This window comes from Schistocerca nitens, chromosome 2 (genome assembly GCF_023898315.1).
Source record: "Schistocerca nitens isolate TAMUIC-IGC-003100 chromosome 2, iqSchNite1.1, whole genome shotgun sequence".
Lineage (NCBI taxonomy): Eukaryota > Metazoa > Arthropoda > Insecta > Orthoptera > Acrididae > Schistocerca > Schistocerca nitens.
This window is the reverse complement of record NC_064615.1, coordinates 986,598,459-986,613,982: the sequence shown is the minus strand read 5'-3', so window position 1 is coordinate 986,613,982 and position 15,524 is coordinate 986,598,459. Positions and strand designations below refer to the sequence as shown.

Below are 15,524 nucleotides of genomic sequence, written 5' to 3'. Positions count from 1 at the left end.
TTCAAGTCTTTGCGCTTTCATTTCAGGTGTCAGCATCCAGGGTACCCATCGTGCACAGATCTTCCGATAGCCATACGTGACCCATACGTTCTTGTGAAATGCCGATTGTGTTTCAAATTTCTCTCTGAGTGATACGACGATCGTCCTGAATCAATCTGTCAACATTTTGCTTGTGAAACCCAGTAGTTGCTGTCACAGGACGTCCAACTCTTTGAATGTCACGCAGGTCGGATGTTGCCGCCTCAACGTCTTTAAACTTACCCGCCCATCGACACACAGTAATTACATCAACACAATCATCATAAATAGGGTGACCAGACGTCCGGATTAATCCGGACATGTCCTTCTTTTTAGCTCTTTGTCCGGGGCCCAGGCAGGATTTTTACAGTGTCCGGCTTTTTTTTGAAAATTTGGGCGTAATACAGTTAAATTTACAATTCGCCCCGTTCTATTGCTCTTTTCTTAAATACTTCAACTATTGGCACAGCCTTCGTGGTATGTTGTTGTTGTGGTGCTCAGTCCTGAGACTGGTTTGATGCAGCTCTCCATGCTACTCTATCCTGTGCAAGCTTCTTCATCTCCCAGTACCTACTGCAACCTACATCCTTCTGAATCTGCTTAGTGTATTCATCTCTTGGTCTCCCTCTACGATTTTTACCCTCCACGCTGCCCTCCAATGCTAAATTTGTGATCCCTTGATGCCTCAAAACATGTCCTGCCAACCGATCCCTTCTTCTAGTCAAGTTGTGCCACAAACTTCTCTTCTCCCCAATCCTATTCAATACCTCCTCATTAGTTACGTGATCTACCCACCTTATCTTCAGCATTCTTCTGTAGCACCACATTTCGAAAGCTTCTATTCTCTTCTTGTCCAAACTGGTTATCGTCCATGTTTCACTTCCCTACATGGCTACACTCCATACAAATACTTTCAGAAACGACTTCCTGACACTTAAATCTATACTAGATGTTAACAAATTTCTCTTCTTCAGAAACGATTTACTTGCCATTGCCAGTCTACATTTTATATCCTCTCTACTTCGACCATCATCAGTTATTTTACTCCCTAAATAGCAAAACTCCTTTACTACTTTAAGTGTCTCATTTCCTAATCTAATTCCCTCAGCATCACCCGATTTAATTTGAATACATTCCATTATCCTCGTTTTGCTTTTGTTGATGTTCATCTTATATCCTCCTTTCAAGACACTGTCCATTCCGTTCAACTGCTCTTCCAAGTCCTTTGCTGTCTCTGACAGAATTACAATGTCATCGGCGAACCTCAAAGTTTTTACTTCTTCTCCATGAATTTTAATACCTACTCCGAATTTTTCTTTTGTTTCCTTTACTGCTTGCTCAATATACAGATTGAATAACATCGGGGAGAGGCTACAACCCTGTCTTACTCCCTTCCCAACCGCTGCTTCCCTTTCATGTCCCTCGACTCTTATAACTGCCATTTGGTTTCTGTACAAATTGTAAATAGCCTTTCGCTCCCTGTATTTTACCCCTGCCACCTTCAGAATTTGAAAGAGAGTATTCCAGTTAACGTTGTCAAAAGCTTTCTCTAAGTCTACAAATGCTAGAAACGTAGGTTTGCCTTTTCTTAATCTTTCTTCTAAGATAAGTCGTAAGGTTAATATTGCCTCACGTGTTCCAACATTTCTACGGAATCCAAACTGATCTTCCCCGAGGTCCGCTTCTACCAGTTTTTCCATTCGTCTGTAAAGAATTCGCGTTAGTATTTTGCAGCTGTGACTTATTAAACTGATAGTTCGGTAATTTTCACATCTGTCAACACCTGCTTTCTTTGGGATTGGACTTATTATATTCGTCTTGAAGTCTGTGGGTATTTCGCCTGTCTCATACATCTTGCTCACCAGATGGTAGAGGTTTGTCATGACTGGCTCTCCCAAGGCCATCAGTAGTTCTAATGGAATGTTGTCTACTCCCGGGGCCTTGTTTCGACTCAGGTCTTTCAGTGCTATGTCAAACTCTTCACGCAGTATCTTATCTCCCATTTCATCTTCATCTACATCCTCTTCCATTTCCATAATATTGTCCTCAAGTACATCGCCCTTGTATAAACCCTCTATATACTCCTTCCACCTTTCTGCTTTCCCTTCTTTGCTTAGAACTGGGTTTCCATCTGAGCTCTTGATGTTCATACAAGTGGTTCTCTTATCTCCAAAGGTCTCTTTAATTTTCCTGTAGGCAGTATCTATCTTACCCCAAGTGAGACAAGCCTCTACATCCTTACATTTGTCCTCTAGCCATGCCTGCTTAGCCATTTTGCACTTCCTGTCGATCTCATTTTTGAGACGTTTGTAGTCCTTTCTGCCTGCTTCATTTCCTGAATTTTTATATTTTCTCCTTTCATCAATTAAATTCAACATTTTTTCTGTTACCCAGTGATTTCTATTAGCCCTCGTCTCTTTACCTACTTGATCCTCTGCTGCCTTCACTACTTCATCCCTCAGAGCTACCCATTCTTCTTCTACTGTATTTCTTTCCCCCATTACTGTCAATTGTTCGTTTATGCTCTCCCTGAAACTATCTACAACCTCTGGTTCTTTCAGTTTATCCAGGTCCCATCTCCTTAAATTCCCAACTTTTTGCAGTTTCTTGAGTTTCAATCTGCAGTTCATAACCAATAGATTGTGGTCAGAATCCACATCTGCCCCTGGAAATGTCTTACAATTTAAAACCTGGTTCCTAAATCTCTGTCTTACCATTATATAATCTATCTGATACCTTTTAGTATCTCCAGGATTCTTCCAGGTATACAACCTTCTTTTATGATTCTTGAACCAAGTGTTAGCTATGATTAAGTTATGCTCTGTGCAAAATTCTACAAGGCGGCTTCCTCTTTCATTTCTTCCCCCCAATCCATATTCACCTACTATGTTTCCTTCTCTCCCTTTTCCTACTGACGAATTCCAGTCACCCATGACTATTAAATTTTCGTCTCCCTTCACTACCTGAATAATTGCTTTTATCTCGTCATACATTTCATCAATTTCTTCATCATCTGCAGAGCTAGTTGGCATATAAACTTGTACTACTGTAGTAGGCATGGGCTTTGTGTCTATCTGGGCCACAATAATGCGTTCACTATGCTGTTTGTAGTAGCTAACCCGCACTCCTATTTTTTTATTCATTATTAAACCTACTCCTGCATTACCCCTATTTGATTTTGTATTTATAACCCTGTAATCACCTGACCAAAAGTCTTGTTCCTCCTGCCACCGAACTTCACTAATTCCCACTATATCTAACTTTAACCTATCCATTTCCCTTTTTAAATTTTCTAACCTACCTGCCCGATTAAAGGATCTGACATTCCATGCTCCGATCCGTAGAACGCCAGTTTTCTTTCTCCTGATAACGACGTCCTCTTGAGTAGTCCCCGCCCGGAGATCAGAATGGGGGACTATTTTACCTCCGGAATATTTTACCCAAGAGGACGCCATCATCATTTAATCATACAGTAAAGCTGCATGTCCTCGGGAAAAATTACAGCTGTAGTTTCCCCCTTGCTTTCAGCCGTTCGCAGTACCAGCACAGCAAGGCCGTTTTGGTTAATGTTACAAGGCCACATCAGTCAATCATCCAGACTGTAGCCCCTGCAACTACTGTAAAGGCTGCTGCCCCTCTTCAGGAATCACAAGTTTGTCTGGCCTCTCAACAGATACCCCTCCGTTGTGGTTGCACCTACGGTACGGCCATCTGTATCGCTGAGGCACTCAAGCCTCCCCACCAACGGCACAGCCTTCGTGGTAAACACGCACGAAGGCGGTGTTAGTAGGTGGCACCAGGATCGTCGATGTAATCGTTGATAGACTATAAGCGAATGCAAATACCGATTACTGAAAATTTTAGTTTCGTATTTTCCCTTTGTATTGGCTTGGCGTCCTGTAGTGCACGTGTGAATTGTGAGTGTAATATTTAACCGAGTGAATTAAGTAAAATATTTGGCTATGCCTAAGCGACAGTATACATTTTCTGATGTCCTTTCCTGCAAATATCCGGATTTCAAGAAAGGGAGAAATGAATTTGAAGCGGAATGTAAGATACGTGGAGCTGGAACGTACGTCTCAGTGGCCAACAAAGGTAAGAAATATCTCGACAGATTATCTGTCATGGTTTTATTTCATTGTTTCACAGTCATTCAAGTTATTTGCATTCGGAAGGTAACAGTGCAGTTTACATGCTGCTTGAATTGTAGTTGTCGGTAGCGGTGCGTCGAATGAAGGGAGGTGAATGGTCTTACGTTTTTCGCTTTGTAAACAATTCCGTATTGTTGACATAACAAAACAGTTGACGGCACACTGTCATCACAATCAGTGTTTTTAATTTTTTTTATATTGCTCAGTTAACCACCACCTGACCATCAGTAACAATTAACTACTAGTTTTACCGGTAATTCCCGGCAGTCACATGACTTGTCCAAAGTTGACGTGTGGTATCCTCATCTGCAGTCGACCCGTTTGATTTTTTTCTTCCTTTGTCCTCCTTTTTGAAGCCGTTTGTCCACCTTTTCAAACAGTTGCATCTGGACACCCTATCCATAAACTGCTTTCATTCTCTGATGAATCTCCTTTGGAGTGACACTTTCTGCTGTCAGGAATTCAATGACTGTACGTTGCTTAAATGACGTTGACCGACCGTCTGCACAGGGTTCTATACTGTACACTGTAACAACAGAGCCATTCCATGCTAAGGCTTCCCGCCAACTGGAGCTGTAGAGAAGACGCTACGGAACGAGCCAGTACCTGGCGCATACCAATGCTGCCAACTGTTGAAGAATTACGAAGGTGGAGTCACTACTTTTCAGTCAACCCTCGTATGTTTGATGTTTGGCGCTAAGAGCGTTCCGGGAATACAACAACGTCCTTCTTTGTTTTGCATCGAATAGCTCTCGTTGCGTGTAGAGGGAAAATGTCGGTACATTAGAGTGGTGTTATAGAATTTGTGTGCTTTTACGGAAATTCCTTCCGTAAAAACGAGAGAGTCAGGGAAGAGTTAAAAAAAAAGGAGGGGGAGAGGCCAGTCGGGAGTGGACGCTAACGAAGCTGGTCATCCCCAACAGTGGCCACAATCGTCGCCGGAGCTAACGCGAGCTGCGTGGGGCTCCGCCCTGACCCACAGCTAAATATAAACAGCTGCGGGGCAGCGCAGATTGCCGCTAAAGCTGCGGCGAACCGCCATTCGGCGATGGTGCTGTCCTCTTTTATTGTCGGCGCGCCTGCTACTCGTGTCCTGATTTAATTAACCGTAACTACAGCCCGGAAGCGGCTCGAGTGCCGCCGAACAGCGGTTGTTGCGCGCCGGAGCGGCGCGTTAATTTTTTGCGTGCCGGCCGTTGCTAGGCAACGCGGCGGGGCGCTGGTGCACGTGTTGGCTCGTTCCCCGCTCACGGGCTTTACCTGCGGCCGTTTGCGGCCCAGGCGGTGGTCTGCAGCGAAAATGAAATTGCTTATCTCGTGTCGGGCGTCAGAGCTACCGGCCCAGCTCTTTGTGCAGATATCAGATCGGGGGGTCTGCGTCCGGTAAGGCTGGGATCCGTGGCTTACACGTAGCTGCGTCGATCCTAGTGCCTCCTTACGGGAGCTGTCTCCTTCGCCCAGTCAGATGCTACAGATCTTAATGTAATTAACAGGGCGTCTCCCTGACGCCATGACGAAAACAAGAAAAAAAATTGCTTTGCACGGAAGATCAGATACTGCGCCTAACCTGAGTTAAGCCAGCCGGGGTGGCCGAGCGGTTCTAGGCGCTTCAGTCCGGAACCGCGTGACCGCTTCGGTCGCAGATTCGAATCCTGCCTCAGGCATGGATGTGTGTGATGTCTTTAGGTTAGTTAGGTTTAAGTAGTTCTAAGTTCTAGGGGACTGATGACCTCAGAAGATAAGTCCCATAGTGTTCAGAGCCATTTGAAACATAACCTGAGTTAAACTTCAGCTTCCGAAAATGTTCACCATCTTCTCCGTTAGTAGATGACTGTTTGCCGGGAGTTATTATTTTAATTCGCCCCCGTAGCTGAGTTGTTGAAAAATGTAAACATTGACGCCATTGTTTAAGGTGTGGCAGACTTCTGAAATGGAGTATCACATTGGCGCAAATAAACGGAAAACTTTGCCGAACGCGAATGGCGCCGGCCGAAGTGGCCGTGCGGTTAAAGGCGCTGCAGTCTGGAACCGCAAGACCGCTACGGTCGCAGGTTCGAATCCTGCCTCGGGCATGGATGTTTGTGATGTCCTTAGGTTAGTTAGGTTTAACTAGTTCTAAGTTCTAGGGGACTAATGACCTCAGCAGTTGAGTCCCATAGTGCTCAGAGCCATTTGAACCATTTTTTGAACGCGAATGAGAAAAATGATACAAAAATTTGAAATTCAGAAAGAAGTATAATGCTATTAAGAGGGTAATCAAAGATGTAGTGTTTGAAAATCATGCCTTATGCGACCAAGGTTTCCAGATGCGGGAAAAGAACGTAATTATAAAGGAAGAAAGAAGATGTGTTGTTGAAGAAACTTTATGATCTACAGACAGTTGCAGAAGCTGACAGTCAAATACAAGTTCCAAAAACCAGAGCCGGCCGGTGTGGCCGTGGGGTTCTAGGCGCTTCAGTCTGGAACCGCGTGACCGCTACGGTCGCAGGTTCGAATCCTGCCTCTAGCATGGATGTGTGTGATGTCCTTAGGTTAGTTAGGTTTAAGTAGTTCTAAGTTCTAGGGGACCGATGACCACAGATGTTAAGTCCCATAGTGATCAGAGCCATTTGAACCATTTTGAACCAAAAACCAGATACGTGCCCAAAACATATTCGGTGTACATACTGCGCCAAACCTGAGTTAAACTCTAGCTTTCGAAGATAATCACCATCTTCTTCGTCAGGAGATGACATTCTGCTTGGAGCTGTTATTTCAATTCGCCCCCGTAGCCGAATTGTCGAAAAATATAAATGTTTCCGGAATGAGATTTTCACTCTGCAGCGGAGTGTGCGCTGTTATGAAACTTTCCTGGCAGGTTAAAACTGTGTGCCGGACCGAGACTCGAACTCGGGACCTTGCCTTACGCGGACAACTGCTCTACCATCTGAGCTACCCAATGTAAATGTTGTCTGACGTGGTTGTTCAAGATGAGGGAGGCGTCTGAAATGGAGCACCACTTTGGCACAAACAAACGAAAAACTTTACCGAAAGCGAATGAGCCACATAATATAAAAAATTGAAATATAAGACGAAGTAAAATGCTCTTAAAAGAGTAATCAAAGATTTAGTGTTTGAAAATGCTGCCTTGTGCGACCAAGTCTCCCAGATGCAGGAACAGATGGTAATTAGAAATGAAGAGAGAAGATTTTTGTTGAAGAAACTTTATCATCTACAGACAGTTGCGGAAACTGACAGCCACTCGTATAATCTCTAAAAACTCCAGCGACTCTGGAAGGAGATCTCATTAAAGAAGAAAACAAAACAGGTTGTACAACATATTCCGTTTTGTATGACAGAGAGAGCATTGTTTCCAGTAGCTCTTGGAGAACTTACAGCGCACAGTTTGGGCGAGGTTGTGTCTGATGGATCTGATTATCATACAAAAGAGTTCATTCTTTCTGTGGGTTTTTGCTTAAGAAGAGTTTATGGTAGCCTTCTAGATACAGAAAAGAAATGAGTGTACACTTGCAATGTTCTTGCTGGATCAACCTAACCAGGTTTGAAATTATGCCAGATAATGATCTAGGGCCCCTCTTGTTGGCAGCTTTGCAAGTGAATCTCATTCATAGCTGCTACATTACATCAGTGCGGCTGTTGTCACTGATGCGATCAGCGGTGTCTTGAAGTCCGCACCCAGTGAAATTCGCACCCAGAAAATGTCGAGGAAAGGTCCTCTAATCTCTCCGTCCAATCGCCGCCCGGCAGGTAAGAGAACTGAAGGGCTTATTTTACGGTAATGTGTGTCCGAAATATTGTTGCCAGCAACATTGCTGCAACGCGTCAATGCCCAGGCCTCATCCATCTCAGTTTTTGTCTGTATGTGTTTGGCTTTCACTCTCAGCCTCCATTTTTCTTCCTAGGCAACACTGCTGCTGTGTCAAGTCACGTGAAACATCATTATATCGTTCTTGGAGAATTGGTTCGTCTCATGAATTACACGAACCACTGCTCCAAGAATACAGGTATGTAAAACTGGGCAAACGAGACAACCAACGAGAAATCCATGAACGTGATAAATACATTTACAAGTAGAGCGAAAGGAACAGAAAGTAACGTGTACAAAGAGCGAATTCTGAAAAAGGACGTTCTCACTGTTACCGTTTTAGAAGATCTGCATTACTGAACATCTATCACAAAGCGAAAAAAGTGGTCCAACTAAAACATTCATATTTCTTTACGTACTAAACGAATATGTAATAAAATGGGGGTTCCTTCTAAAAAAAACGCAGTTGATATCCGTTTGACCTATGGCAGCTCCATCTAGCGGGCCAACCATAGCGCCATCTGGTTTCCCCTTCAAGCTATACAAGTTACGTTCTTTGCAGTTTTTTTGTTTGACGCTTATTTCTATTTGGCCCGGTCACGATCAATGGATCATCCTGTATATTCAAATGTACCACCCTAATATATATATATATATATATATATATATATATATATATATATATATATATATATATAGGGTGGTCCATCGAAACATCTGGATGAGATTATCTTGAAAACTATACATCGAGTAAAAATAGTGGGTAAGACAAAGTCGTAAGCTCAAAGGGAGACATCAAATGGTACTGCACGTGACCTCCAGCCCCCGCACCGTTGGGTGGAGGGGGGGGCAACTTTTAAATCTTAAATGAAAACACACATTTTTTATTGCTGATACTGATTCTCCACAAAAAAAGTAATCAAGTTTTGTCTGAAACATTATTTTTAAACCATTGACAGAGATCGCTGATATCGAGAAAAAAGTAAAATTGGGGAATAACTGTGGTTTATTTAGAATTATCCGAGAAAGACGCATTAAATCGTTAAAAAATATGCACCAATTCTTTCGTTACGTCAAATTAAGCTATGTTTGTACAAAAGTATCCTTCCAGCCACAATTTTTGAAGGAGGGAGGCGGAATGGTATTAAAATCTCGTTAGGGGACTCTTCACAATTGCATTACTCACCCGATTGTGGCGCTACCGTGGCCAAACTCCGAACTATGGCTCAGTATGCAGTCGTGTACATCACAGATGTTTGAGACTTGAAAATGTCTCCGGAACCATGCAGTTCCATTTAGTAATCACTGACTATAATGTTCATCCTGCTGTAGTGTGTATAATGGAGATGCTGGCGATGCATGAAACTGTAGATCCTTGTGAAACCACAGGTAGCTACTAAAAGTCATTGAGTGGGAGGAAGGGGAAGGGAAGAAAATTGAAAGTTAGTGCGAGGTGGAGTGATGCAACTATGGCTGGAAAGACGCCTTGCATAATTTGATCATTTGACTCGTCAGACCACATTCTACAGCTCCAGTCATGTTCTGTCCGGTTTCTGTATTGCCTAATACACTCCAAACGTGCGCTAGTGTATGCCGCTGCCAATAATGGCCTTTTGTGAGGTACCCGAATCCAAATGTCTATTGCATTCAGTTCCCTTCCGTATTGTTTTCTCGGAAGGTGGTCGAGAGGGACTGCATTCATTTACAGTACAAATTCTTTTCTGTTTCTAAACCTATTGTTACTGACAAGGAATTACACTCGTCTCGGTTCCATCTCGGCTAGGATTTTGTGCGACCACTGTTTCTGCGCCTGTTAAATGGTTGCCAGTGATACGAGATTCCTTGTAGTCAAGTTGAAAAGTCTGCTTTGGAACAATGTCGGGTAACTTGATTTACGGTGTGGCCATGGAAACATCCAAACAGGATAGCTCTTTCTCGGCACACTGTCATATGTTCACGTCGATCTATGTTACTGTGTTGGTTCCAAACATGCAAGTGAGACATTCACACCCCATCATCACTACCTTGACTTACGTCAGCCGTGGAGGGACACAGGGCTGTTTGGTACTAATTCTATACAATGTGAAGCGCTCCAAACAGACAGTGTCTTCTTTCGCGCGGGAGATTAATATCTTGTCCCACTGAGTTTAGAAAATGCAATCGTGTTAATTCTTATTAAACTATTACACCTCTCGAAACTTCTGATACCGATACTCTGACACATTTTGTAATGCTATGACATTATCGAATATTTGGGGTCAAGGCCGATGCCATAGATATCGAACGGAAGGGGTGATACTTACGAGGAGAACACGGCAAGTGTCCTAACCCGATTTCTCAAAACTTCGCTCAATGGAAGGGTCGTTCAAATAAGCGAAAATGTGTCTCGGCTGATCCGTGAATACTCGACCATTTCAGAAAAAAAACCACGATAAAAGTTTTCAAGGTACTTTATGGGCATTTTAGCAAGTAAGTAGTTCAATCGAACCAGTGAGACAGTGGCTGGCGTTGCGGCTTCACACTTCTGTGTCCTGTTTTCGAAACCCTATTATTCTTATTTTTCCTGTATCTACCTATGTCAGTAGATGATCACTACACAAACATTTTCCAGTGCATATTGAAATAATGTTATCCTTATCTGTCTACTAATGGTAGATCTGGCGAATGAATTAAAGTAAAACAATAAATGAATGAGACAATTATTTGAAAATGTTTTCGTTGAAATTCCTGTAGTTTATCTGGATATGTAATGAACTGCAAGCGCAAGTTTTTGGTAAAGTTGTCCTTTATGCGTGGTTTGCCGCGAAATTATATCTAACACATGAAATCTTCAGCTGTGTTAACGACGTTTCTTTCCCGTGCGAGATTCATACGAAGAAATGTCAGTGTGGCAAACGTACCTTCGGGCGATGCTCGTAGTGTTCGGAATTTCTATGTTTAGAATGCGTCTACGATCCGTATCATCCAGGAGAATGCACCAAAACTTCCTGAAGAACTAACATAAAAATAAGAATTATGTAAGAATTGATATAAGAATGAAAATAAGAGTATGACAGTTAAAAAAAAAAGATTTTAGCCCTTGAAAATACCATACACACACATATTATACAGGGTGGTCCATTGATCGTGACCGGGCCAAATATCTCACGAAATAAGCGTCAAACGATAAAACTACAAAGTACGAAACTTGTCTAGCTTGAAGGGGGAAACCAGATGGCGCTATGGTTGGCCCGCTGGATGGCGCTGCTGTAGGTCAAACGGATATCAACTGCGTTTTTTGAAATAGGAACCCCCATTTTTAATTACATATTCGTATGGTACGTAAAGAAATATGAATGTTTTAGTTGGACCGCTTTTTTCGCTTTGTGATAGATGGCGCTGTAATAATCACAAACATATGGCTCACAATTTTAGACGAACAGTTGGTAAAAGGTTTTTAAAATTAAAATACAGAACGTAAGTACGTTTGAACATTTTATTTCGGTTGTTGCAATGTGATACATGTATCTTTGTGAACTTATCGTTTCTGAGAACGCATGCTGTTACAGCGTGATTACCTGTAAATACCACATTAATGCAATAAATGCTCAAAATGATGGCCGTCAACCTCAATGCATCTGGCAATACGTGTAACGACATTACTCTCAACAGCGAGTAGTTCGCCTTCCGTAATGTTCGCACATGCATTGATAATGCGCTGACGCATGTTGTCAGGCGTTGTCGGTGGATCACATAGCAAATATCCTTCAACTTTCCCCACAGAAAGAAATCCGGGGACGTCAGATCCGGTGAACGTGCGGGCCATGGTATGGTGCTTCGACGACCAATCCACCTGTCATGAAATATGCTATTCAATACCGCTTCAACGGCACGCAAGCTATGTGCCGGACATCCATCATGTTGGAAGTACATCGCCATTCTGTCGTGCAGTGAAACATCTTGTAGTAACATCGGTAGAACATTACGTAGGAAATGAGCATACATTGCACCATTTAGATTGCCATCGATAAAATGGAGGCCAATTATCCTTCCTCCCATAATGCGGCACCATACATTAACCTGCCAAGGTCGCTGATGTTGCACTTGTCGCAGCCATCGTGGATTTTCCGTTGCCCAGTAGTGCATATTATGCCGGTTTACGTTACCGCTGTTGGTGAGTGACGCTTCGTCACTAAATAGAATGCGTGCAAAAAATCTGTCATTGTCCCGTAATTCCTCCTGTGCCCAGTGGCAGAACTGTACACGACGTTCAAAGTCGTCGCCATGCAATTCCTGGTGCATAGAAATACGGTACGGGTGCAATCGATGTTGATGTAGCGCTCTCAACAACGACGTTTTCGAGATTCCCGATTCTCGCTCAATTTGTCTGCAACTGATGTGCGGATTAGCCGCGACAGCAGCTAAAACACCTACTTGGGCATCATCATTTGTTTCAGGTCGTGGTTGACGTTTCACATGTGGCTGAACACTTCCTGTTTCCTTAAATAACGTAACTATCCGGCGAACGGTCCGGACACTAGGATGATGTCGTCCAGGATACCGAGCAGCCCACATACCACACGCCCGTTGGGCATTTTGATCACAATAGCCATACATCAACACGATATCGACCTTTTCCGCAATTGGTAAACGGTCCATTTTAACACGGGTAATGAATGCATCACGAAGCAAATACCGTCCGCACTGGTGGAATGTTACGTGATACCACGTACTTGTACGTTTGTGACTATTACAGCGCCATCTATCACAAATCGAAAAAGTGGTCCAAGTAAAACATTCATATTATGTACTACACGAATATGTAATAAAAAATGGGGGTTGCTATTTAAAAAAAACGCAGTTGATATCCGTTTGGCCTATGGCAGCGCCATCTAGCGGGCCAGCCATAGCGCCATCTGGTTTCTCCCTTCAAGCTAGACAAGTTTCGTTGTTTGTAGTTTTTTCGTTTAATGATTTTTTCATGAGATATTTGGCACGGTCACTATCACTGGACCACCCTGTATAATAAATGTGTGACACTTATAGTGGAACCCGGTTGTGGCTCAGCTATTAATATGAGTACCTTGTATCCTATAACGTCATAAGAAACTTTAGTGTAACAGTACTCAGGGGATATGGGATGATAAACGAAAAAATTAAAATAAATGGAAACAATACTCGAGTTTCCAAAATGGGGCGCAAAAGCGACTGGCAGTGATGCTAGCCGCTGTGCCACAATTTCGGCTAATATCATCACGTGCTAGAAGGCATATGCAGTTTTTCGGAAACTTTGACATTCGTTTCCTCATTTACGGTCGAATAGCGGAGACACTTGTTGGCTTATTGAGACTCCTCTTCCAGTGACTGAAGTTTCTGAGAAATCGGGTTATGGCACTTGGTGGGTTCTCCTCATTAATCACATCAGTAAAATCGGTATGCCAGTAGGCGCGTAACCACTTCAGCAGCTGGGCGTCACGTTCTTCTGTGCGCTAGCGACGCCATAGCCCGTGCCCTCATGACATTTCAGCGCCAGCGCAGCGCGTCATACGGAAACAAAGCCATCGCGGACATCACCGGCGTATTCTGGTGAGAGCTAACTCGCACGCAGCCCCGGGGCTCACCTTGTTCTGCGTTTGTGTGCGCGTGGTCCGCACGGCCTCTGGGGCGCATATTACACTCCGGGAATTCAAGAGCAGATGCAAAAAACACAGTGTTTACACTGCGTTTGCCCTCTGGCGTGCTTCCTCTACAGTTCGCCATTGGAGCTTCCTTTGAAGAGAAATCCAGAAAAAAAGCAATTTAGGACACTGTCCTCCGGCACGAAGGATCGGAACGGTTGTTGTTGAGATCTGTTTGTAAGAGAAAAAAAAATGTGTAAAACTATTGGTTTCATGTAACTGACAGTGCGGAAATAAAATTTTAATATGATAAATAATACGATAATAACAGACACAATGCGCACGAGAAGAATCCAATTCATGGGGCATTTAGAAAGAATGGACTCAAACAGGTTAACGCACAAATTCCACTCATTTTTAAAGACCAAAACTACAAGACTGAACTGGTACAAACAGACGGAAAAAGACCTGAGAGAATTAGAGTCTCCAAGTCTACATGATAGAAATGAAATCAGGAAAATCACAAACACACGGGGTTTTGAGGAAGAAGAGAGAAAAACTAACGGACATACGTGGTCCACGCAACGAAAGCTAGCCCATTCGTTGTTTATGAAGGAATACTGGGAGAAAAGGAAGGCCAACAAATGTAGATTTCGCGTGGTCCTAAGTGATCCATCCGCGAAGAAGAAGAACAAGAATACGATAGTTAACGATGCTTGCAACAAACTGCTCTCTGTGTATTCTGTAATTGTAAAATTTCTCTTTGATATGTAATGAACGAATCTACATCTACATCTACATTAATACTCCGCAAGCCACCCAACGGTGTGTGGCGGAGGGCACTTTACGTGCCACTGTTATTACCTCCCTTTCCTATTCCAGTCCCGTATGGTTCGCGGAAAGAACGACTGCCGGAAAGCCTCCGTGCGCTCTCGAATCTCTCTAATTTTAAATTCGTGATCTCCTAGGGAGGTATAAGTAGGGGGAAGCAATATATACGATACCTCATCCAGAAACGCATCCTTTCGAAACCTGGACAGCAAGCTACACCGCGATGCAGAGCGCCTCTCTTGCAGAGTCTGCCACTTGAGTTTGCTAAACATCTCAGTAACGCTATCACGCTTACCAAATAACCCTGTGACGAAATGCGCCGCTCTTTTTTGGATCTCCTCTGTCAACCCGATCTGGTACGGATCCCACACTGATGAGCAATACTCAAGTACAGGTCGAACGAGTGTTTTGTAAGCCACCTCCTTTTTTGATGGACTACATTTTCTAAGGACTGGCACTCGCCTTACCAACAATTAATTTTATATGATCATTCCACTTCAAATCGTTCCGTACGCATACTCCCAGATATTTTACAGAAGTAACTGCTACCAGTGTTTGTTCCGCTATCATATAATCATACAATAAAGGATAAATTCATCCAAGGGTGAATATTAGCTGTACGTCTTGTAGCATAGGTAGAGGCGCACACGACAAGCCGCTTTCGTCAGCTCATCAAGAGGTCATACACATTGAGAAACCTTCACGCTCACCGATTGCGAATTACAAGTAAAAAGCGACGAAGTCACATCTCATCCATAAGCTAACAGCCTCGAGCTCCCTATATAGAGGCACTCAGTTGTAAGCGAGCCAGACTTCGATGAAGTTCGAGAGATACAGCGACAGCCGCCTCAGATGGATAAGCCTATTGCAGTTATTATGTACGTGAGCTGTCAGACTCAGTTAACTATGTGCTCTGAGAAGGAATTGCAAAAGCAGTGGTAAAATCAATCTTATATTGATACTACAATTACCACTCGCTTCAGAAAGAGTAGACAGTCACCAAAGTTCCTAGGAGATATTCCTGAGCGTATATGACAAAAATAACTTTGTTTATGTCACATAACAGGCTCATATCATACATAAAATGGCTTAAGAGAGAGTAAATGTATGCTCATCTGGGCT

General features: G+C 43.2%; 1 pseudogene; it reads left to right on the top strand.

Annotated features, from left to right (window-relative positions):
- The first annotated feature begins 7,227 nt into the window (after positions 1 to 7,227).
- Positions 7,228 to 9,337, top strand: LOC126235488 (transforming growth factor beta regulator 1-like; annotated as a pseudogene).
- Positions 9,338 to 15,524: the final 6,187 nt, after the last annotated feature.